Below are 23,513 nucleotides of genomic sequence, written 5' to 3' on the forward strand. Positions count from 1 at the left end.
AAGTGCTCTTATTTCAAGATAAATCAATACATTACAAATACTTTGTACCTTCAAACAAGTCCAGAAGGAGTAAGTAAAATGAATGGGAGGAGAAATATGTATATTAGGTAAATATCCAATTTCTTGCATCATTGAAGATCAAATTCACTCTCTTGCCCAAAAAAATGAAATAAAACAAAAAATAAAATCTTTTGAAGTAGTGGCTAATAGCATGGTTCAAAATGAAGCTCCTCCAGGAAGGAGGAGGTCAATCAAGTTGCATAATGTCTCTGGCCACAGTTTTTCATGTTCATAATAATAGCACCTATTCATAGAATTGTTACTCTTGCTCCAATGCAGAAATTATACATGCAGGAAAGTTAATTCTTTACAAATGAGATCCAGGAAAAATCAAAGACAGATACTTTTAGTGCTCTATAAACAGTGGAAATATTCATTTGAAGTGTGTTGAAGAATGCAAGTAAGAAGAGGGAATTTATATTATGTCATGTTATGTAGTTAATTATTTCTCCAAAATGAAACAGATTCATTATCCATACAAGAAATGTGTAGCTAATTTTGTTTGGTATGTGAAATACACACACATGCATATATGTATATATATGTATACATATATATGTATGTACATACATATATATGTATATATGTGTATATATAGGAGTGTTGAAATACATGTGCTCATATATGCTTTCGAATCCATGAAAGTGAGCAAATTATTTTGCATTTTATATCTTAGTATTTTATAAACTCGTACATATTAAGCCTAGACCTTTTTTCCAAATCAGAACGTAATTTTCTAGTATGCCATTGAATTTAGCAGATGAACACAGAGAAGCCTTAGCAATTAGTTTGAATTGATTATCACAGAGCTCCAGCCATTCTTGGAAATTGGAGACCTCAACTGTCAGCAGTATGTCCATAGATGAGGGTAATGAAATTTACTCATCCAGTATGATTTAGTTAGAATACCTCATAAAAGATGAGAGTGAGGAGATAGGAGGGGTCACGCTATTTTATGTTCTTTGAGAATTTTCTGGGTGTATTTTTAGGACATCCTCCTGTGTAGAACTATTTCTACCCATTGTATTGCTTTACAACATCAGTTTTGATTGATACTCTCTGATCCACCTTAATTTGTTTCAAGTGAAACTAACCCTGGGAAAGAATAGCTTCAGAAAGAAAGGAATTAATTATACCAGCAATTCAAAAACTACTGCCTTCTAAATTGGTGAATCTCTTTGTCTTGATTATTTTAACAAGACTCTCTCCATTTACATAATTTCCCCTTCCTGCAGTAAGTCCAATTACCTTATTTTCTTGTTTTATGACTCTGCTAATAGGCACCTCATTTATAATCCACCCAACTAGCTTTCCTATTCTGTTTGTTTTTATCTCCAACTCCCCTTCCCTTAAATACCATTTGGAAATAAAATATTTTTTAAAAGATGTGCTGTTTCCTGTCAGTTGTAACACATTCAAATTCTCACTCAGAACCACTGATACCTGTGTGTGCTGTAGTTTTAAGATCTGATTTAATTTTTACTTATTTCAGAAATTAATGGCAACACTAAAGGTGAGGCTATTATCTCCTATTTGCAAATTTATATGTTTTTATGAATACAAATCAAGCGAAGGAGTTAATGACCTGGTAAATATGCAACATGTTGATAAAAATATTCTACTAAGACCAAACTAACAGCGTAATATAGATAAACCAGCTTTCCACTCTGTGATCAAACATACCCTGAGCTGCCAATGACTTATTCAAAAGGTAATTTAATAATGGAGTAGCCAGATTGAGTTCGAGGAACTTTATACAAAAGGCTCTGAGAAGGGAATTTCCTAAAATGAGTCCCCTCTCATGTCCTTAGGACAAGATCTGGCCCTGAGGAGTGGATATGGTAGCTTAAGGTGTCATTATACGAAGGACTGTGCACGTGTGCTAGCAATGGAATCCCATGATGAACTATACAGAATTTCTTGCCCTTGGTATTTCCACGGCTAAACTTCATTTGAAGAAATATGAATGATTACTCACAGCAGATATTCAAAAATGTATTATTCAATAAGTGCATTAAATTTGTACCCTAATACACTCCAAATCAAAATTACTGGTTTTCATTCCTATTTTTAGCACTTAGTTTGGCATTGTGCATTGCAAAGAAAGTATATTTCTGAATTAAAACACTAAAGACAAGTATAGTACAAATGCTTTCTTTATTCAAATTCTAGTTCTCCAAAGGGAGAGAAAAATATCCTCCTGAATAAATTACTCATAAATCATGTTTTCACAAATAACCCCTCAATTACATCAATAACAGAGCATAAGAAAAAGTAGAATTGTTCAAGAACCTAGGAATAAAAATGCTATACTTCTCAATAGTTGTCTCAATCCATTTGTATGAGATACATCCATCCATCAAACTGAAAACAGAATAAGAACTCTATGCAATTCTGTCATATTCATATAGCAATATAGTAACAAAATGCATTATTAAAATGATTTTTTTCTAAGCTTTGCAGAAGAGCTGTCTTTATCTGGCCCATGAGTGAAAGAAGAAGAAAGGAGAAGAAGAAACAAAAAAGAGCAGGCATTTAGCCTACTGGTTTAAATGCCCATGTGCCACATCAGAGTACCTGGGTTTCGCTCCCTCTACAGTTCCTGATTCTTCCTTCATGGTAATGTAGATCCTATGAGACAGCAATGATAGCTCAAGAATTGAGTCCCTGTCACCCACCTGGAAGACCTACTTGACTTCCCAACTCCTATCTTTAACCCCAGCCCTGCTCTGCTATTGTGGGCACTTCGGGAGTGAACCAATGAATAGCAGCTTTCTTACTCTGTTTCTCTCTCTCTCTCTCTCTCTCTCTCTCTCTCTCTCTCTCTCTTTCTGTATGTTTCTTTCTTGGATTCTCTATCTCTTAAAAAATAAATAATATTATTCAGGAAAGCATTCAATATATTTTTCAATATATTCAAATGAGAAAATATTTTTGTCTTCGCAACTGTTTGAAATTTTTGGTAATTTTTTTTCTTTTTAGAATTTTTTAAAAAATTTATTTAGTAAATATAATTTTCCAAAGTAGAGTTTATGGATTACAATGGCTTTCCCCCCATAACTTCCCCTCCCACCCACACCCCTCCCATCTCCCGCTCCCTCTCCCATCCCATTCACATCAAGATTCATTTTCAATTATCTTTATATACAGAAGATCGATTTAGTATATATTAGGTAAAGATTTCATCAGTTTGCACCCACACAGAACACAAAGTGTTAAGTACTGTTTGAGTACTAGTTATACTGTTAATTCACATTGTACAACACATTAAGGACAGAGATCCCACATAAGGAGTAAGTACACAGTGACTCCTGTTGTTGACTTAACAATTTGACACTCTTGTTTATGGCATCAGAAATCTCCCTAGGCTCTAGTCATGAGCTGCCAAAGCTATGGAAGCCTCTTGAGTTTGCTGACTTTGATCTTACTTAGACAAGGTCATAGTCAAAGTGTAAGTTCTCTCCTCCCTTCAGAGAAAGGTACCTCCTTCGTTGATGGCCCGTTATTTCTACTGGAATCTCACTCGAAGAGATCTTTCATTTAGTTTTTTTTTTTTTTTTTTTTTTTTTTTGCCAGAGCATCTTGGCTTTCCATGCCTAAAATACTCTCATGGGCTTTTCAGCCAGATCCGAGTGCCTTAAGGGCTGATTCTGAGGCCAGAGTGCTGTTTAGGACATCTGCCATTCTACGAGTCTGCTGTGTATCCCACTTCCCATGTTGGATCGTTCTCTCCCTTTTTTATTCTATCAGTTAGTATTCTCAGACACTAGTCTTGTTTGTGTGATCCCTTTGTAGAATTTTTTAATTTATAAATAGGAAACAATTTGCATGAGTTTCATATATACAGTTATAAGAGCCCATTGAGTATTCCCACCATACCTTCCCATCCTCCCTCACTACCACCCTCCCTCTTTCTTTTCTTATTTTTCTTTTAATTATTATAATGTCATGCTTTCAATTTTCTTTATAATCACAGATTTTCAAATGAAAATCAACTTTTAAGTAGGTATTTCTTTTCTTAAACTGCCAGACACTTCCTATGCTAACATGGGAAGACAATGGAGCTCTCTCCCTAAGATGGAAGTTCTAATGACAATGGCATCTGTTTCTTTCCAGGTCTAGGTCACTTCAGGATTGCATCTTCTATTTTACTTCCTTCTGTCAGACTTTATATTTCTCCTGTTTCCAAAATTTTTTACTCCTGTAGATTTACAAAAAAAAATGGAAATATGGACCAGGTCAGTGGGTATCATATTAAACTATAATGAAATATAACATAATACTATTATAATTCTGATGATGTTCTATTTATAGTTAGAACAGATGATCTTTCATTATTACTGTTTGAGTTTTGAGAAAGTGTGAGAAGCTGTATCAAGAATATCTTTGTTTCTATTCATATAAAAATGTGACTTTGATTTCAGCTCTAACACTTATCTTGCTGAGTAGCCTTGGGCAATCTTTTAAGGTTTCTGAGTTTTAACATCTCCAGCTTTAAAAATGGGGCAAGTAATGCCCGTCTTGAAGAACTGCCTAAAGATCTACAGAAAAAGTTCAGTTAGTGCAATGCATAATATTAATCAATTGCTTTACAAATCACAGTTTCCCTTAGTACTTGTGGTGCTGAATTTAGGTTACCTACTATCTGCAGTGGCTGTATCTCTGCTCTGTCAATAGTACCTGGCTTTAAATGGGCATTCAGTATATGCCAATGTGATAAAAGGAAGGATAGTGTTTCTCCTAATGACCATTAGCTGCATCACTTATCACATGTGGCTTCCCTGGATCGCTGTGTTCTCACTATCATGTTCACATGCAATTTCTAGCTTTTTGTCCTTAACGTTAGCATATTTCTCTCTCTCTCTCTCTCTCTCTCTCTCTCTCTCTCTCTCTCTCTTTTGACAGGCAGAGTGGACAGTGAGAGAAAGGGACAGAGAGAAAGGTCTTCCTTTTCCATTGGTTCACCCCACAATGGTCGCTGCGGCCAGCGCACCGTGCTGATCTGAAGCCAGGAGCCAGGTGCTTCTCCTGGTCTCCCAAGCAGGTGCAGGGCCCAAGCACTTGGGCCATCCTCCACTGCACTCCCAGGCCACAGCAGAGAGCTGGACTGGAAGAGGAGCAACTGGGACAGAATCCGGCGCCTTGACCTGGACTAGAACCCAGGGTGCCAGCACCGCAGGAGGAGGATTAGCCTATTGCACTGCGGTGCCGGCCCTAGCATACTCTCAATAGAAATGTGGTGATGAGGGGCCAGCACTCTGAGTAAAATTGCCACCTGCAGTGCCGGCATCCCATATGAGCGCCAGTTCAAATCCTGGCTGTTTCACTTCTGATCCATCTTTCTTCTGTGACCTGGGAAAGCAGTAGAAGATGACCCAAGTCCTTGGGCCTCTGCATCCACATGGGAAAACCTGGAGGACTCTCCTGGCTCCTGCTTCAGATCAGCACAGCTCCGGCTGTTGCAGCCAATTGGGGAGTGAACCAGTGGATGGAATACCCTTCTCTCTCTCTCTCTCTCTCTCTCTCTGCCTCTCCTCTCTCTGTATAACTCTGACTTTCAAATAAATAAAATAAATCTTTTAAAAAAAGAAAAAAATGTGGTGATGTGATTTTTTTTATCACTCTCCTTCAATCAGTTCTCTGAGTTCCATCTAAAGTGAAGCCTCTTTAAAGAGACCAGTTACTTTTTTTAGAGAAAGCTTTCATTTAATAAATATAAATTTCATAGGTACAACTTTTGTATTATAGAGGTTCTTCTCCACATATCCACCCTCCCACCTCCGAACCATCCCACTTCTTCCCCCTCCCATCCCATTTTTCATTAATATTTATTTTTACTTATCTTTATATACGGAAGGTCAAGCTTTCAACTGTTTGCATCCACACAGACACATAAAGTATAAAGCACTGTTTGCAGACGAGTTTTACCGTTAATAAAGACGAGTATCTTAAATTTCTGATCCCATAACTTGTCTCTGGGATTATACCATTTAATTGTTGTTACTTCAGCTTTTGTGGATTTTATCTATTTCCTTGTCTTTGACACCATAATTATGTGTGTTGGGGGTGGGAGGGAAACAGCTGCATTATAGTTATCTCAATTATAAAATATCACTTGGTTTATATATAATTTTTTATATTGCTGTACCAAATTAGCGCAGATTCAGAGGCTTAAAACAGAACAGAGGCATTAGTGTTTGCATAGCAGATAAGAGGCCACTTGGGACTTTTGCATCTTATATGAGAGTGCCTGGGTTTGAGTCCCAGTTCCACTTCCAGTCAAGGTTGTTGCTTCTGTTGCTCCTGGGAGAGCAGGTAATGGCTCAAGTAGTTGAGTCCCTGCTATCCACTTGGGAGCTCCAGATGGAATTCTTGGTTCTCAGCTTTGGCCTAGGCCCAGACCCAGCTATCGTGGGTATTTGGAGTGTGAACCAGAAGATAGAAGATCTCTCTTTGTCTATTTCTGTCTCTATGCCTTTCAAATAAATATCATAAACATACATTTAAAAAGCAATACAAAAATTATTGTCTCACAGCTTTGGAATTTAGAAATGTAAAATGTGTCTCATTGGGTTAAATAAAATCAATGTTAGTTGGGGCTCTCTTTCTTTCTGGAGGTTCTAAGAACAGGTGTTCTTGCCTTTTCTAGATTCTAGATGCTGCTCACAGTCCTTGGTTTATGGCCCCAACCATCTTCAAAGTCATAACAACTGGTTACGTCCTTCTCATCTCACATGACTTTACACTAAGTCCCCTGCCTCTCTTTTCTGCGTGTTTAAACACTTATAATTACTTTGGACTCACTCTAATATGCTGAATAATCTCTGCACCATGAAGTCTACTGACTTGAATTCCATCTACCAGAATAACTTTAAACTCCTTTTCCACATAGGCTAACCTATGCACACATTCAGAGAATTAAGATGTGGATGTTTTGGGGGAGGCCACCACTCTGTCTACCACAGCTCACTATTCTTAAAACCATCTGTGCAGTCAGCTAGGATAGAGCATAGTCCAGTCGGAAGTCCAGCCCTGACACATCTGTGGCTCTAGCTTGCTCATTAGTTGGGTATAACTTTTGATCTCTAGTCCTACTGCTTAATCAAGTCAAGCATCACTCAGTTGAACTTCTGCCTTGTTTCTGTTAACAAGGCCACATCTAGCCAACATGTCTCATGTGGATTTTCCTATCTTGGTCCTCCCACTTGTGTTGGGATCAAATATCTTTAAGACCAATGCCCTTAGCCTGATGTTTTTCTACCTACAGGCAGAGTTTTGCCTGTATTGTGAACTATGCTTAGGATTCCAATTCATGAGACTTCCATATGTATCTGCTTCTAGGATATCTGCCAATACCCTACAGATAATTGGTTCTCAAATTTTCAGAATTCAACCTGTTCTGTGATTAACATCTTCTTTATTGCTGTGCCCTGGATTCCAGCCTCAGACCACCACACAGACCTTGTCATATGGCACATGCAACATTCTGATAGATAAGTTCAGATTTGGTTAATACCACTCTGAGTTATTGCTTTTATTTAGTAGTTGGGGGTCATTTTTGAACCTCTTTCTTTAAACAGAATATTTCTATTTATCTACATGCATATCCCCCTGCTTTAACTTAAAATGCCTCCTTTGATTCTGAAAGGAATTTCTATCTGCTTTCTATTCTTCTGCAGAAGCAGGGGTACTGGGAATGGAAGAGTGGAGCTCATCACAAAAAATTTAAAGAGGCGCTTGCCCTCAGGGTCATGCTAGTGCTAGGTTGGCGCTTTCCTGACTCTGAGAGTGAGTATCTCCATAAATTTTGCAAAACAGTCTCTCTCTCTCCACTCATGCTCATCCAGAATTGGTGCTTCATCCTGAAATTTCAAAGAAATTATAAGTTTACCACATTTCCTCACAACATCATTTATCGTTATAGATGAGACAGAGAGTTGCACGCTGTCCCACAATGAGGGAGTGATTCTTCAGTGTTTTCTCCCATTGGAAGTACAGTAAGTCAACCCTGAGCTCCCCCGTCAAGAACTTTCACCTTATCTTTTCTCATCACGATCTGTCAACTCTGACATTCTGTCACTAAGACCTGTCACCCCAGCCTCTCCCCTCATAATTTTGGACGTCTTCTACCAAAAGGTATTTTGCATTTTCTTTAAGGAAGTTGCATGAAGTTATATTGTGCTATCCTATTGCTATAGCTGGATTTCAGATTTCATGGATGGTAGCAGTTAGAGAAAACTGTCATCAATTTCAATTCCCCAAGAACGTGGAAAGAGAGGAGGAAAAGCAGTTCTTTCCATCCTTCCTCTACCTGGGTGACTTCCTCCATCGTACACTATAATAAATCTCCATCTTAAGAGTCCCTGCTGCATTAGGCTTCCACACTTCTCTCCATTTTTTCTATCACTTTTTATTCGTCTCCTGACATTAATTGACTCTAATGAAACTCTTCAGGCTTTTATACTTACAGAATTATTTACACAGTACAGAAACGAAATGCAGCCTGCAAGTGAGATTTTCTTCCGGCTCATGATGTTCTAAGTCTTACATTAGTTTCTTCTTTATGACATAAAATTAGATGCTTGTATTTAGGGCAATTGGTAGTGTAAAGAGAGTAGCCTAGTGCTTAATTTCAGCTGCACTTTAATGCTTTTTATTTTTACTGAAATATTTCAAATATTGACTGCATCTCATTAAAATGTTTCCATTTTGTCTTTTGTCAATTAGGAATCTAAAGTTACTTTTTTTGCTCAAGATTATATGCCACAAATTAACCATATAATAACTTGTAAAAATGGTGACATATCACCATTATGAAGTATTGTAATTATAACTTACTTATTAATAAAACTAATTCTATTTCCTGTTTCTTTCCTTACTTGCATATTTTGAATGTTGTTTAGTCTTATGAAATGACATAACTCACTTTCATGGACTTTCTTTTACAGTCTTGTTAGTTCTAAAATATCATTAGAATGGCAAAATGTTCTAAGGAATCTAGAAAAAAAGATATGCAACATGTTCTTATTCCAAATTTACTTCCCTAGGTATATTTGCAGTTGAGTGTGTGTGTGAGAGAGAGCCATGTTCACTATTTTTTGGAAAAGATATATTTACTATTCAGGGGAGAAATTTTTAAAGATGTCCTTAGTAAAGAAAATGAGCTTGTCTTAAATATAAACTATATTTGAGAGTTATCATTTAAAGATTCTTTTTCTCTTAATGGTACTATTTCAGGTGTTTTTGAGAAAAATCTCAATTAAATGTTAATTTATTTTTAACACTTTCACATCTGTCAGGGTTCAGTTGGGGAAACATGGCTACTGAATATGAAGAAAATAAAAAAACAAAAAACAAGGCCGGCACTCTACAGTGCCAGCAACCTGTATGGATGCCAGTTCAAGACCTGGCTGCTCTACTTCCAATCCAGCTCTCTGATATGGCCTGGGAAAGCAGTAGAAGATGATCCAAGTCCTTGGGCCCCCTCACCCACGTGGGAGACATGGAAGAAGTTCCTAGGTCCTGACTTCAGATTGGCACAGCTCCGGCCGTTGCAGCCAATTGGGGAGTGAACCAGTGAATGGAAGACCTCTCTTTCTCTCTGCTTCTCCTCCTCCCTTTGTGTAATTCTGACTTTCAAATAAATAAAAAAACTTAAAAAAAGAAAATAAAGAACTTCTGAAAGAATATGAACATGTATAAAATAAGAGAGGCTAAAGTATTGAAACTCCAGATGGCAGAATTGGAAAATGAAAGAGGATTATGCCTGATGCTTCACTTCACCTTTTAAATCCTTTTTTAACTTAAAGATTTATTTATTTATTTGAAGGCAAAGTTACAGAGAGATAGAGTGGGAGAGAAAGAAATCTTTCATCTAAGGTTCACTTCCCAAGTGGCCAGGGCTGGGCCAGGCTGAAACCAGGAGCCTGGAACTCCATCTGAGTCTCTCATGTGAGTGCCAGGGGCCCAAGTGCTTAGGCCATCTTCCACTGCTTTCCCAGGTGCATTAGCAGGGATCTGGATGGGTAGCAGAGCAGCTGGAACTCCAGCTGGCGCTCAGATGGGATGCCCACTGGCAGGCAACTTACCCACTGTGCCACAACTCCGGCTCTACACTCCAAGTCTTATACCATTTCCTCTCTTGGCCAATTTTCACCTGCAATCACAAGAGTAAGGGGGATCAGGGAAACATGGCCCTCAGATAACCAGTTAAAAGAGCACAATCTAGTATACTTCTCATCTTTCCATAGCCCTTGCTGAGAAGAGAGTTTATTCCCCAGGGACAGTAACAGTCCAAGCAGACTGGCAGGATCCATGGACTCCTGTGAAAGACACCCAAAAAAAGTTGAACTTGGAAATAGTTTTTATAACAAAAGTTGATTCAACCCAACTATCCTAAATTTATTAATTATTTCATGGAAAAACTTAGGCAGATGTTGCCACTTACTTTTGAACAACGAATAAATCTCTAAAATCCCTGAATTTCAGTTTCTTATTTATGAAATGGACATGATATTACAAGTGGCTCTCTTTATAGCAGGTTCCCAAGAAGCAAACATTATGGAGGATTCTTGTGGAACTGATCCACTCAGAGATATTGCTAAGAATATCTGGCAAATGATTTGAGAGTTACGGAAGAGAAGGAAAATAACTCAAACAAGAATGAAGCAGCACAGAGCGCAGAGCACAGAGCAGGGTTTGGTTCAGTCCTAAAAGGGAATTCTGATGACAACATAAGGCACAGTTGAGGCGACTGAACAAGGGACAATAGAACGGATCATTTGTATTTTGCACCATCAGTCATGTGTTGAATATCCTGGGGTAGGTTCCAGGAACTTCTCTCTCCATGGGCACAGGCAAAGCAGCCTGCCAATATGAGGTCAACCCTCATACAAAGAGACACAGATGTTGGCTGTTGGCCACAAAGCACAAGAAATCAATGTGCAAGGAATTTGTGAATGTGTTGCAAAGAAAAGTTTAGGGTGTTGGTCATTTGCTACAATAATATGAAGATTTTTGTGAAGCCTTAATAAAAATATTTAAAATACAAAATCTACAAAATCCAGTAATATGTAGCCAGCATTAACAGCAAGAGCAATAGAGGAATAGATGATTTAAGAACATTCGGAATATGCTACATCATATGAAAAAAAAGGAAAAGTAATATGGTCATGACTGGCTTAGGCAAAAATACGAGTGTGGGAAGCCCAGTGTTGTGGCTTATCGGATAAAGCCGCCCCCTGCAGTGCCGGCATCCCATATAGGCGCTGGTTCCAGTCCTGCTGCTCCATTTTCGATCCAGCTCTCTGTTATGACTAGGGAAAGCAATGGAAGATGGCCCAAGTCCTTGAGCCCCTGCACCCCTGTTGCAAGCCCAGAAGAAGCTCTTGGCTCCTGGCTTCAGGTCGGAGCAGCTCTGGTCATTGCAGCCAATTGGGGGAGTAAACCAGCAGATGGAAGATCTCAATCTCTCTCTCTCTCTCTCCCTCTCCTTCTCTGTTTAACTCTGACTTTCAAATAAAAAATAAATCTTAAAAAACAATAAGAGTGTGGTTGGTGAAGCTATGTTTATTCAATAAAACCATGACAATCCAGGGAGAATGTCAATTTTAGCCCCACAAGTTATACAAAATATTAAATACAAAATTCTGTGCCATAAATTTGTTTATCTACATATGTGTTTATTTACATATGTGAAGGCATATAAGGCAGTCACCAAACTTTTTAGAACACAAAGAAAATTGCAGTCTGAAAAGCTTCATCACTTTGATAATTTTGATAGTGTTTGGAAATTGTGCTAGCAGCTTGTATCTGGAAGTCAAATAATGCTTAACCACCACAATGTTTGCTGTCTGTTTATTCTGTAAATTGGACAATCACTACATGAAATACCAGGAGAGCCATGTGAGAAATCAGCCTTGCCTGGCTTTCTGAGAAATCACATTTATTGGAGTGGGCACTTGGACTGGTGGTTAAAACCCTACTTAGGATGCCCATGTCCCATATTAGAGCGCCTGGGTTTGCATTCGAGCTCTACTTAGGCTTCTAGTGTCCTGCTATGTGTATCCTGGGAGGTTTGGTCCAGCCCCAGCTGATATGAGCATTCAGGGGAGTGAATCAGTGGACAGGATATCTGTCTCTGTCTCTCTTTATATCTTTTTTTAAAGTATATTTATTTTATTTTATTTTATTTTTATTTTATTTTTTATTTTTTGACAGGCAGAGTGGACAGTGAGAGAGAGAGAGAGACAGAGAGAAAGGTCTTCCTTTGTCCTTGGTTCACCCTCCAATGGCCGCTGCAGCTGGTGGGCTGTGGCCAGCGCACCGCGCCTATCCGAAGGCAGGAGCCAGGTGCTTATCCTGGTCTCCCATGGGGTGCAGGGCCCAAGCACTTTGGCCATCCTCCACCGCACTCCCGGGCCACAGCAGAGAGCTGGCCTGGAAGAGGGGCAACCGGGACAGAATCCTGGGCCCCGACCGGGACTAGAACCCGGTGTGCTGGCGCTGCAAGGCGGAGGATTAGCCTAGTGAGCTGTGGCGCCGGCCCCTCTCTATATATCTTTAAAATAAATATATAAAAGTTTTCAAAAATCAGATTGAGAAAAAGCTGGCAGGCATCCTGCAAGTTATTTCAGCCATCAAGTCCACTTTAATCCTTACTGATTCTTATACCCAACTGTTACCTGCCTGGCACCTGTATTGTTTCAGGTTTTGTTTCTTTTTATTATCATTTTGCTTAATACCAAAAAATCTTGATGAAGACAAACTTCTTTGGCTATAATTCAGTGGTTGAACTTATGCTACCTTTGCATAATAGTTAAATAAGCTGATTTTAGTACTCCCTGGAGTGTGCTTTGTTCTTTCTACACAATAATGTAATGGCAATGTGTAGTAATGCCCCTCGTAGTATGTCACACACGCTTTGAAGTAAGTACAACCAGTGGCTGTGGGACACAGTAAAAGCAACTGGTGTTAAGGGCTTTGGTGTCAAGGGCTCAATGGTATCTTTGAGTCAAACAAATATTATGTTTGGAGACTCCAGAGCAGTTGGAGTTTTAAGATGAAACATAATGTGCTTAAAGTTCCCCAGCTCTCTGTGGCAACAGAAGTCTCCTTTGAGGAGCTGCTTAGAGAAAAGTGAGTTAGCTGGCACTTGATGCGGATCAGAACCAATTTGGCAGGAAAATATCATAAAAGTGAAAGCTTTTTAGGTAATCCTATGTTAAACCCACATGATTAGGTCAAATCCAAGTCTATCATGGCCGTTTTCAAAGTTGAGATGAAGATTTTTTTTTTTTATCTACCTCATTCTGGGAAATCTACAGCTTTAACTTGAGAAGCAAATGAATTTTAAATAAAGCAATGGACCAACATTGCACAGTCTCAGTTGACTCTACAAATGAGTTGAGTACCCTGACAATGGATTCTTTTCCCTTCAATCAGAACTAATTGAAACCCAGATGTCTCTTAATCTGCTTCAGAAAGTTCTTAGGAAGGTATAATTGACTTGGGAAATGAAATAAATATACAAAACATCATGATTGATCCAGTCAAATTTCAACTTTTATCTAATAGCATTTCTAAATTCAGAGAAAGAAACTTAAAGTATCTAATTCATATTTTAACATTTCCATTTGTCTGTCATTTGATCTCTCTTTTGAGCTAAATGGCCCCCGCATACTCATGGGGAGACTTGCAAGAAAGTGAAGTCTTATTTTTTAATTAGAGCAAATGCGTTAAATGGATATAAAGTAATTTGAATACAGCAGAGACCGCTTAAATCTGTATTAATAAATCCGGAACAGCAGCAGGACTATCTCTGCACCATAGATTTTGTTAACGTTGGGCCTGAAATACGACAGTGAAGTGAATTTGTTGCTAATGCAATCAAGTATTTCAGTAATTCATGAGAAAGTAATTCCTCAATGTACATGAGTCTCTTAATAATTTAATATTTTTCAGACTTGATAATAGAACCATGAGTTCTTCATAGACTACAAAATAAAAGGGCTTCAGTACTTGTTCCTAGTATTATATTTCTTAAATGCATTTTAATTACTGTACTATTTATATCATGGAATAAAAATTGCTTGGGTAACAGTCTGTTTCTGTGTGGTGTTTTTTATCAACTCTTCACAAAAATCCTGTTTCTATGCAATTAATGATCAGTCTGGTTTTATATGCTAAGTATTTTAGAAAAATACTCAGTGATTCAACTAGCTGGACATTTATCATATATAAGACAGATTTATTAATTTGGGATTTTTTTGAGAAGCAATGATCAGTATAAAAGTGATGGTTGGGGGTTTATAAATATCCATTTCTATTTAGTCTATTTTATAGGCAACAATTTTTTTTCTGGAGACATTTATTTGAAAATGCTGGCCAATACATATTGCTCATGCTACAAAGGAGAGAAATAATTTGATAAGAAATAAAAGGGTAAAATGTGTTTTTTTTAAACTGACATTCACTGCCTGCCCTTTGATTTATAGTGCAAAAAAAGAGCAGTAAAATTATATCTGCTTTTATCTCTTTTTTATACTTCCAATTGACCACTGTATTTCTCTTCTTAATCCAATATTTTATATATTGTAGGCATTGCCTCCAATATTATAAAAAATCCTTATTTTCATAACATTTAGCATTGGAGGATTAAATGTCTCTTGAAAGAATTGATATATAACTGTTGTGTCTCTTACCTTCATGTTTCTTTCAGCTCCTTAAAAATTCTAATAGTTTTTCCTTCACATAAATAATGTTGGCTTTTATCCAAAAGGTTGCTTGGTTTTTTAACTTATGTAAAACATGTTGCATTTGTCACTGGGCTTGGAGAAAGCAGAGAAGGTTGTTTAATTTAATACAAGCTGAATTCCAGTTGCAGGGCACTCTGAGACAATAAGTGGATTACACAAGGTAAATAAAAGGCATCCAGTTACCCAGGAGAACTCTTACAGAAGGAGTTTTAATGCCATTAGCATTACATGTTTTCTTAATCTAGTTTGGGTTCAAAATCAGCAGTAGTTTAGAAGCCAAGGGGATCCCCTAAATACTCCTGCTGAACCTCTAGAACAGTGCCTTTTGTAAAGTAGTCTGTAATCAACTCCATTAGACTGTCTTACATGGAATACTTGGTCTTATAAAATTTTTATCTATCCATTTTCTTCATTTGAAAAGAAGGCAGAAAAACAGAGAGAGAAAGAGAGAGAGAGAGAGAGAGAGAGAGAGAGAGAGAGATAAAGTGAGAAGTGAGCAGAGAGAGATTCCCTCTAGGGGTTTACTCTCTTAGAATATCTGTTCAAATACGTGTTAGCAGGTATCTGTCAACATCCAGTAACTCACTCATTGATGGTCAGGCTGGAACCTGGGAACCAGAACTTTGACAAGCTCCTCAGGTGGTTTCATGCACACTCATTTTTAGAAATTCTTCCTGCAGCCTTCTCCAGTATGTGATGCTCTTTGGGAAAATTTTAAAGCTTTGAGTGGGGATGTGAGCCAGATGGGATGCAGATTAATTCTCACACATGCCAAGACTTTCATTCTGAGGTTTTATGGAAATTATGGTAAATTTAAAGATGCCAGTGTCACTGAGAAATCTCAACACAGCTCTACTCAGAAGACTGACAGCATGACACAAATTCTATGCATCTGTGTACAAACAACTGACTCTGGATAAAATATGAAGAGCCTTAAGTTTATGGCTGTGCCTCTGGATTCACAATGTCCTAGTACTCAAAGGATACTTTGAATCATTTATATTCAGAGATCACAGAGATGTTTAGTTTTCAAGAAAAATACTTAAGTTGGTATGTTTGCTTTACATAGATCTTATATCTATACTTTGTCTCTAACTGTAAAATATGTTAATTTTTATTTCCTATTAAAATAAATTTAAGCATCAGCATAGAGCTGAAAGAAAGTCGTCACAGGACCAGCATTGTGGAGTAGTGGGTAAAGCCACTGCCTATAACACCAGCATCCCATATGGGCACCGGTTCCTGTAGTGTCTGCTCCATTTCTGATCCAGCTACCTGATAATGACCCACGAAAGCAGCAGAAGATGGCCAATGTACTTGGGCCACTGCCACCTACATGTGAAGCCTGGATGAAACTCCTGGCTCCTGGCTGTTGCAGCCATTTGGGGATTGAACCAGTGGATAGTAGAGATTCTCTCTCTCTCTCTCTCTCTTTCTCTGTGTGTGTGTGTGTATGTGTGTGTGTGTCTTCTCTCTATCTCTTCACCTCTCACTATAACTGACTTTTGAATAAATAAGTAAATCTTAAAAAAAAATTACCAAACAAGAGAAAGTCCTCACCCTGCTATCAATCCTAAAATTGTAATAATTTATCAGTATTCTAGTACACAAGCTCTATGAGAGTGAGGCACAAAATTTTAGGCAATTTTAGGCTCTTTCTGCATTTTTTGCTGATGCCATTCTTCCCGTGAGTCATTGACTTCTCTGGGTTTGCTGAAAAACAGGTACTGTTTAGGGAGATAATTGGTCAATCCTTGCAGTCACTGCATCATTCCTAGAACTCACCTTGTTCTAGTAGAAGTGTATTAGATGAAACACTTTTCATCCACTCCCACAATTAGAGTCTGTTTGCTTTTATTGAAGTTATATTTACTTATTTATTTATTTATTTAAAAGCAGATGACAGCCGGCGCCGCGGCTCAATAGGCTAATCCTCCACCTAGCGGCGCCGGCACACCGGGTTCTAGTTCCAGTCGGGGCGCCGGATTCTGTCCCGGTTGCCTCCCTTCCAGGCCAGCTCTCTGTTATGGCCCAGGTGATTGGGCCCTGCGTCCTGTGGGAGACGAGGAGAGGCACCTGGCTCCTGGCTTCGGATCAGCGCGGTGCGCTGGCCGCAGTCGTAATGCGCCGGCCGCGGCAGCCATTGGAGGGTGAACCAACTGCAAAAAGGAAGACCTTTCTCTCTGTCTCTCTCTCTCACTGTCCACTCTGCCTGTAAGAAAAAAAAAAAAAAAAAAAAAAAAAAAAAAAAAAAAAAAACAGGTGACAGGTGACAGGGAAGAGAAAGGAGAGGTGTAACTTCTATCCTCAAGTTCACTCCCCAAATGCCCACAGTATCTACACCAGGCCAAGAGCCAGGAAATTCATCCTGGTCTCCAATGTGGGTGGAAGGAACCCAAATACTTGAGCTGCTATCTGCTTCCTCTCAGACATATTAACAGGAAGCTGGCTCTGAAGGGGGCAGTAGCTAGGACACCAACCAGCAGTTAGGATATGGGCCATAGGTGTATCGATTTGTGGCTTAAACTGCTGGGCCACAATGTTAGCACAACTGTTCTCTGTTATTTTCTGACACCCAGAGAACCTCAAATAGCCTCAGACATCCATAAGCCTTAAAGAAATAGAGAAGACAATATTGAGATATTCTACCACATCTTTAATTGATTCACATGTATAAGTGTCGCTAGATTTGCAAATAAGTTAGATAATAACTTCACTTTCTAGAGGTTTAAATAACTAATATTTGATTTAAATGCATCATCACAGTTTATAAGTGCTTGGAGGAAACATTTTAACATTTAAGCCTTAATGTCATGAAGCATCATAATGAGAATGAACATTGGTAAAATGTGTGAGATTATTCTGTGTGAAGCATAAAATCTTTAATTAAGAAATAGCTCACCAAGAATCAAAAACCTGTACCTTTATGTGACTTTGGCAGAGTAACTTAATATTTCTAAAGCTTAACTTTTCCATAAATCAAAACTGATATTTATCTGTTAGAATGTGTGTAAGAAATAAAACTGTAACATGGGGAAGGCATTTGGCTAAATGGTTAACAATTGGCTAAGAAGTCTGACTCTCATATCATGTAAGAATTTCTGGGATCAATCAGCTCCAGTTCCTGACACTAAGCTCCTACTAATAAAGACTCTGGGAGGCAGAGGTAATGGCTCATGTAATTGAGTTCCTGCCACCCCCATGGTAGACCTCACTCCTGGCTTTGGCCCCAGCAGTAGACTACTGTCATTTTCAGATTAAAACAGTAAATGGGAGTCTCTCTCTTTCTCCCTCTCTCTTTCTCTAATCTCTGGTTTCAGAAATTTTTTGATTTATCTTTTGATTTCTTCATGATCCACTCTTCATTTAGGAGCATGTTGTTCAGCGTCCATGTGCTCACATATATAGAGATTCTGAACTTGTTGATTTCCAGTTTCATTCCATTGTGGTCCAAGAAGATGCAATGTATGATTTAGATTTTTTTGAATATGCTGAGACTTGCTTTATAGCCTAGCATGTGGTCTATCCTAGTCCATGCACTGGTGAGAAAAATGTCTATTCTGCAACTGTAGCATGAAAAGTTCTGTAGATAAACGTTAGGTCCATTTGGTCTATAGTGATTAACTCTGTTGTATCCTTGCTGATTTTCTGTCTGGTTGATCTGTCTATTGCTGAAAATGGAGTATTGAAATCCCCCATTACCATTGCATTGGAGTCTGTGTCTCCCTTTAGATCCATTAACATTTCTTTTAAATATCCAGGCACATTGTAATTCGATGCATGCACATTTATTATAGTCACATCTTCCTGTTGAATTGATCCCTTAATCATTGCCTAGTGCCCTCCTGTATCTCCTTTTTTGGTTTATGTTAGCATGGAATATCTTTTTTCATCCTTTCACTTTCAGTCTGTGGGTATCTTTGTTGGTGAGATGTGTTTCTTGTAGGCAGCAAATAGATGGGTTTTGTTTTTTAACCCATTCATCCAGACTGTTTCTTTTAACTGTAGAGTTGAGACCATTTACATGCAAGGAGACTATTAATAATAAGGAATTTGCCCTGCCACTTTTCCATAAATATTCCTATTGTTAACTTTAGATTTCCTTTTATTTTTACTGGGAGATTTTTCTGCCTTCAGCTTCTTTCATAGTGATGACCAAGTTTCTATGTTTCTGTGTGTAGCACATCCTTAAGCATCTTTTGTAAGGCTGCACACATGGTGACAAATTCCTTCAATTTCTGTCTGTTATGGAAGGTCTTTATTTCACCTTCTTTCATAATTGAGAGCTTCACTGGCTACAGTATTCTGGGTTGACAGTTATTTTTCTCTTAAGACTTGGAATATACATCACCATTCTCTCCTAGCCTGTAGGGTTTCTGATGAGAAGTCAGCTGTGAGTCTAATTGAAGATCCTCTGAAAGTAGTCTGGAGTTTCTCTTACGCACATTTTAGAATTTTTTCTTTATGTTTTACTGTGGAGAATTTGAATACATCGTGCTGTGGTGAACATCTTTTCTGGTCATGTCTATTAGGAGTTCTATGTACTTCCTATACTTGGATGTCCCTCTCTTTCTCCAAATTAGGGAAGTTTTCCATAATTATTTCACTAAAAGCACCTTCTAATTCATTGGAACAAATGAACACAGAATTTTGAGGTCTTTTCTCAAAGTGTGTCAATTCTTCCAGTTCATCAATTGGTCATTACATTTTCCTTGGATTCACCTGATGTGGAGCCTAATTAGATTACTCAGAAAATAGGCCAAACCAACTCCTATTAAACTAAACCACTGGCCTGTAATTTCTTAAAAATATGTATTATAAAACCTGGGAGGATTCTTAGGACTCCATAAGTACAGTTTTACCCATTTTGTTTCTTGGACTATTTTGGGAAACTAAGCATTTCTAAGAGTAAAACTAAATGAACATATTCAAGTTCTGAGATGTCTCAGTATGATAAATATATGTTACTTTATTTCATTAATGTCTCTTGATGTCTTTGTTATCCCAATGTCTCAACGTTTATTTTTTTATCTAACCAAAAACTCCATAAATCTATATACATTTGATTATTTTTATAAAACACCTTTTATCATTTAAGAATGCATTAGTTTAGAAAACAAAATGTTGGAAAACAACAACCTCACCCAACTCTCCCTGTGTTGAGAGGACACTGAGAACTCTTAAAATTAAGAGATTTATAAAGGAATAAGTTAGTTAATGAATCGAAGTGTGTATATGTGTGTCTTTGTTTAGTTGTCAAACTCATTACATAGGAAGATTTTTCTGTTTTCTTATCCACTCAAACAACTCTGAGAATCTGACAAAGATCATTTAAGAATTATTTTTCCCCAAAAGGGAAGGGTCTTATTTGAGCAGAACATAGGTTTCTTTCAGAAATGATTTTCAATAAATTTGTTGATGGCTTGACTAATTTTGGAATAACCTCATAGACATTGAGGAGACAATTTTATTCCTAAGAATACCTAATAAATGTTGTTTTAACTGCATCAGTTCTCTCCCAAGGGGGGTAAATTGTACTAATTTGAAGTGGTCAGCTTAAGTCACATTCTGTATCCTTCACCTGGGTTTCAAGAAGTCTGTTTTGTGGAGAGCAGGTGTTCCTATCCTCTATAGAAACCTACGTGCATGCTGTTTGCTTTTACATTTATAACTGAGTTTGGTACCAAAAGAATGTTGTTCAGTTATAGTCCATGCTTGGGGTTTACTCCTGTAAATTAAATTTGACAAAGTAGGGGTTGTTTGAAAACCAACTGTGTAAATTTTCAGAACCTCTTTTATCTGACAGTATTGTATATAAAATTGAACCCTGTGTGGCCATCAGTACAGTATATCGAGTACAGAATGATTAAAGGGGTCTTTCTTTGTAACTACTTTGAGTCTGCTGGTCTAAGATTTTAGTGATTTTGTAAAATTTCAAAGGAGACTAAATGGCCCACCACATTTTCTGTGGTTGTTTTCTTTCTTTTCCTTTTTAAAATGTTCTGCACTAGAGTCCTGCTTGCTTTGGATTAATGAGGCATGTAAACTTCAGTGGGAGCTGGTTAGAATTATAGTACACCATAGCAGAAAAGGCATCATTATCCCTCAGCTTATTGTATACAGTGGGTAAAATCCACCAAATAAATAGGGGATACAGGACCTCTGATCTGGTTTCTTAGAGTTCATATTTAGCCACCTGCATGCAAAATGGTCATCACTGAAAAATAAAGAGAAGGGGCAGATTGTTCAGATCCAGAAGGTCATATAGCTTAGTCATTTACTAAATCTGCTTAGAGAACTAAGAATATATGTGTCCATGTCTTATTTTGTGTTTTCTCTTCTTTCCTTTATTTTTATGTATTTTAAAAATTTTTATTTATGCATTTGAAAGGCAGAGAGACAGACAAAAAGCTCAAGAGAGATCGCCCATCTGCTAGTTCACTACCCAAATGCCAACAACAACCAGATATAAGGCAGGTTGAATTAAAAAACCTGGAACCTTCTATTTATGTACTTTTAAATTGACAGATAAGATTGTATGCACTTACCATATTTACTACGATGTTTTGAACTACATGTTAACATATATTGCATTACTTTGAAAAATTACCAATGAGGGCTTCCAATAATAGTGATGAGAACTAAATTAAAAAAAAAAAAATGTTGGGCTGGCACTGTGGCTCACTTGGCTAATCCTCCACCTGTGGCACTGGCATCACATATGGGTGCCGGGTTCTAGTCCCTGTTGCTCCTTTTCCAGTCCACCTCTCTGCTGCGGCCTGGGAAGGCAGTGGAGGATGGCCCAAGTGCTTGGGCCCCTGCACTCGCATGGGGAAACCAGGAAGCAGCACCTGGCTCCTGGCTTTTGACCGGCACAGCACTGTCCATAGCAGCCATTTGGGGGGTGAACCAATGGATGGAAGACCTTTCTCTCTGTCTCTCTCACTATTTATAACTCTGTCAAATAAATTTTAAAAAATAAAAAATAAAAATGTGTTTTGTGAATGTAATATGTATTGGAAGTGTTCTTGGTTTTAAAAAGGGAATGCTTCAGGGCTGGCGCTGTGGCACAGCAGGTTAAAGACACAGCCTGAAGTGCTGGCATCCCATATGGGCAGCAGTTCTAGTCCCAGCTGCTCTGCTTCCAAGCCAGCTCTCTGCTGTGGTCTGGGAAAGCAGTAGAAGATGGCTAAACTCCTTGGACCGCTGCACCCGTATGGGAGACCCGGAAGAAGCTCCTGGCTCCTGGCTTTGGATCAGCTCAGCTCTGGCCATTGCAGTCATTTGGGGAGTGAACCAGCGGATGGAAGACCTCTCTCTCTCTGGCTCTACTTCTCTCTGTAACTCTTTCAAACAAGTAAAATCATCTTCAGCAGATGATTTGGATGACTCTGCTATGTCAGAAAACATAGCTGAGTGGGGACAGAATGTCTCTAGAACTTTCCACTCTCTAGCCAACTTCCCTTTTCCTCCCCCCAATTAAGATGAAAGAAAACAGTGATCATAGAAATTTTTATTGCAGCGATTGAGCTTATAAATACAGTGCAGGTAAAGTAAAGAAGATGCTGGGTATCGTTTTCCTGTTATGAATTTCATTGGTCTTGGTTTCCTAGCTTTCCTCATTCATGGAATTGCTATGTCACTCTGGCATTTCATTGGTTTGCTGTCTTGGACATGTCATTCTCTTTTCTTCTTCTTCTTCTTCTTCTTTTTTTTTTTTTTTTTTTTTTTTTTTTTTTTTTTTTTTTGACAGGCAGAGTTAGACAGAGAGAGAGAGACAGAGAGAAAGGTCTTCCCTCCGTTGGTTCACCACCAAATGGCCCATGGCCGGAGCGCTGTGCCTATCCGAAGCCAGGAGCCAGATGCCTCCTCCTGGTCTCCCATGTGAGTGCAGGGCCCAAGCACTTGGGCCATCCTCCACTGCCTTCCTGGGCCACAGCAGAGAGCTGGACTGGAAGCGGAGCAACCGGGACAGAATCCGGCACCCCAACCGGGACTAGAACCCAGGGTGCCGGTGCTGCAGGAGGAGGATTAGCCCAGTGAGCCGCAGCGCAGGCCAAGAAATGTCATTCTCTTACTCTGTCTCAGAATCACCTCCTTGAGGCCAATGCTATAGCTTGGTGGGTAAAGCCACCACCTGCAGTGCCAGCATCCTTTGTGGGCACTGGTTCTCAGTTCTGGCTGCTTCACTTCCCGCTGATGGCCTGGGAAGGCAGTAGAGGATGGCCCAAGAGCTAGGGCCCCTGCACCCATGTGGGAAACCAGAGGAAGCTCCTGGCTCCTGGCTTCAGATTGGCCCATCACCAGCTGTTGCAGCCATTTGGGGGAGTGTACCAGCAGATGGAAAATCACACCCTCTTTGTCCTCTCTCTCCCTCTCTGACTCTGCCTTTCAAGTGAATAAATAAATCTTTATATAAAAAATAAAGAAAAAAAGAATCGCCTCCTTGAGTGAAATGATGGCTGTTGTCTGGAGTCAGCTTCTTCAAAGCCTATTGCCATGGGACATAGACAAGATTTGCTTCAGGATCAGGGTAGGGACACTTTACGTGGCTAAGAGCTGAAAAGGTGAATAGGGGCATGAAGTTCTAAGGCTACTTACTTATATATACATGGTACTGGCACAAAAATGCTTAAGGTGTACATAGATCTATCAGAACATTCCTGAGTTCGGATTCTTCTTTGGTTCTCTTTCTAA

Source organism: Oryctolagus cuniculus, chromosome 3 (genome assembly GCF_051225735.1).
Source record: "Oryctolagus cuniculus isolate XC-2025 breed Fujian yellow rabbit chromosome 3, ASM5122573v1, whole genome shotgun sequence".
Taxonomy (NCBI): Eukaryota; Metazoa; Chordata; class Mammalia; order Lagomorpha; family Leporidae; genus Oryctolagus; species Oryctolagus cuniculus.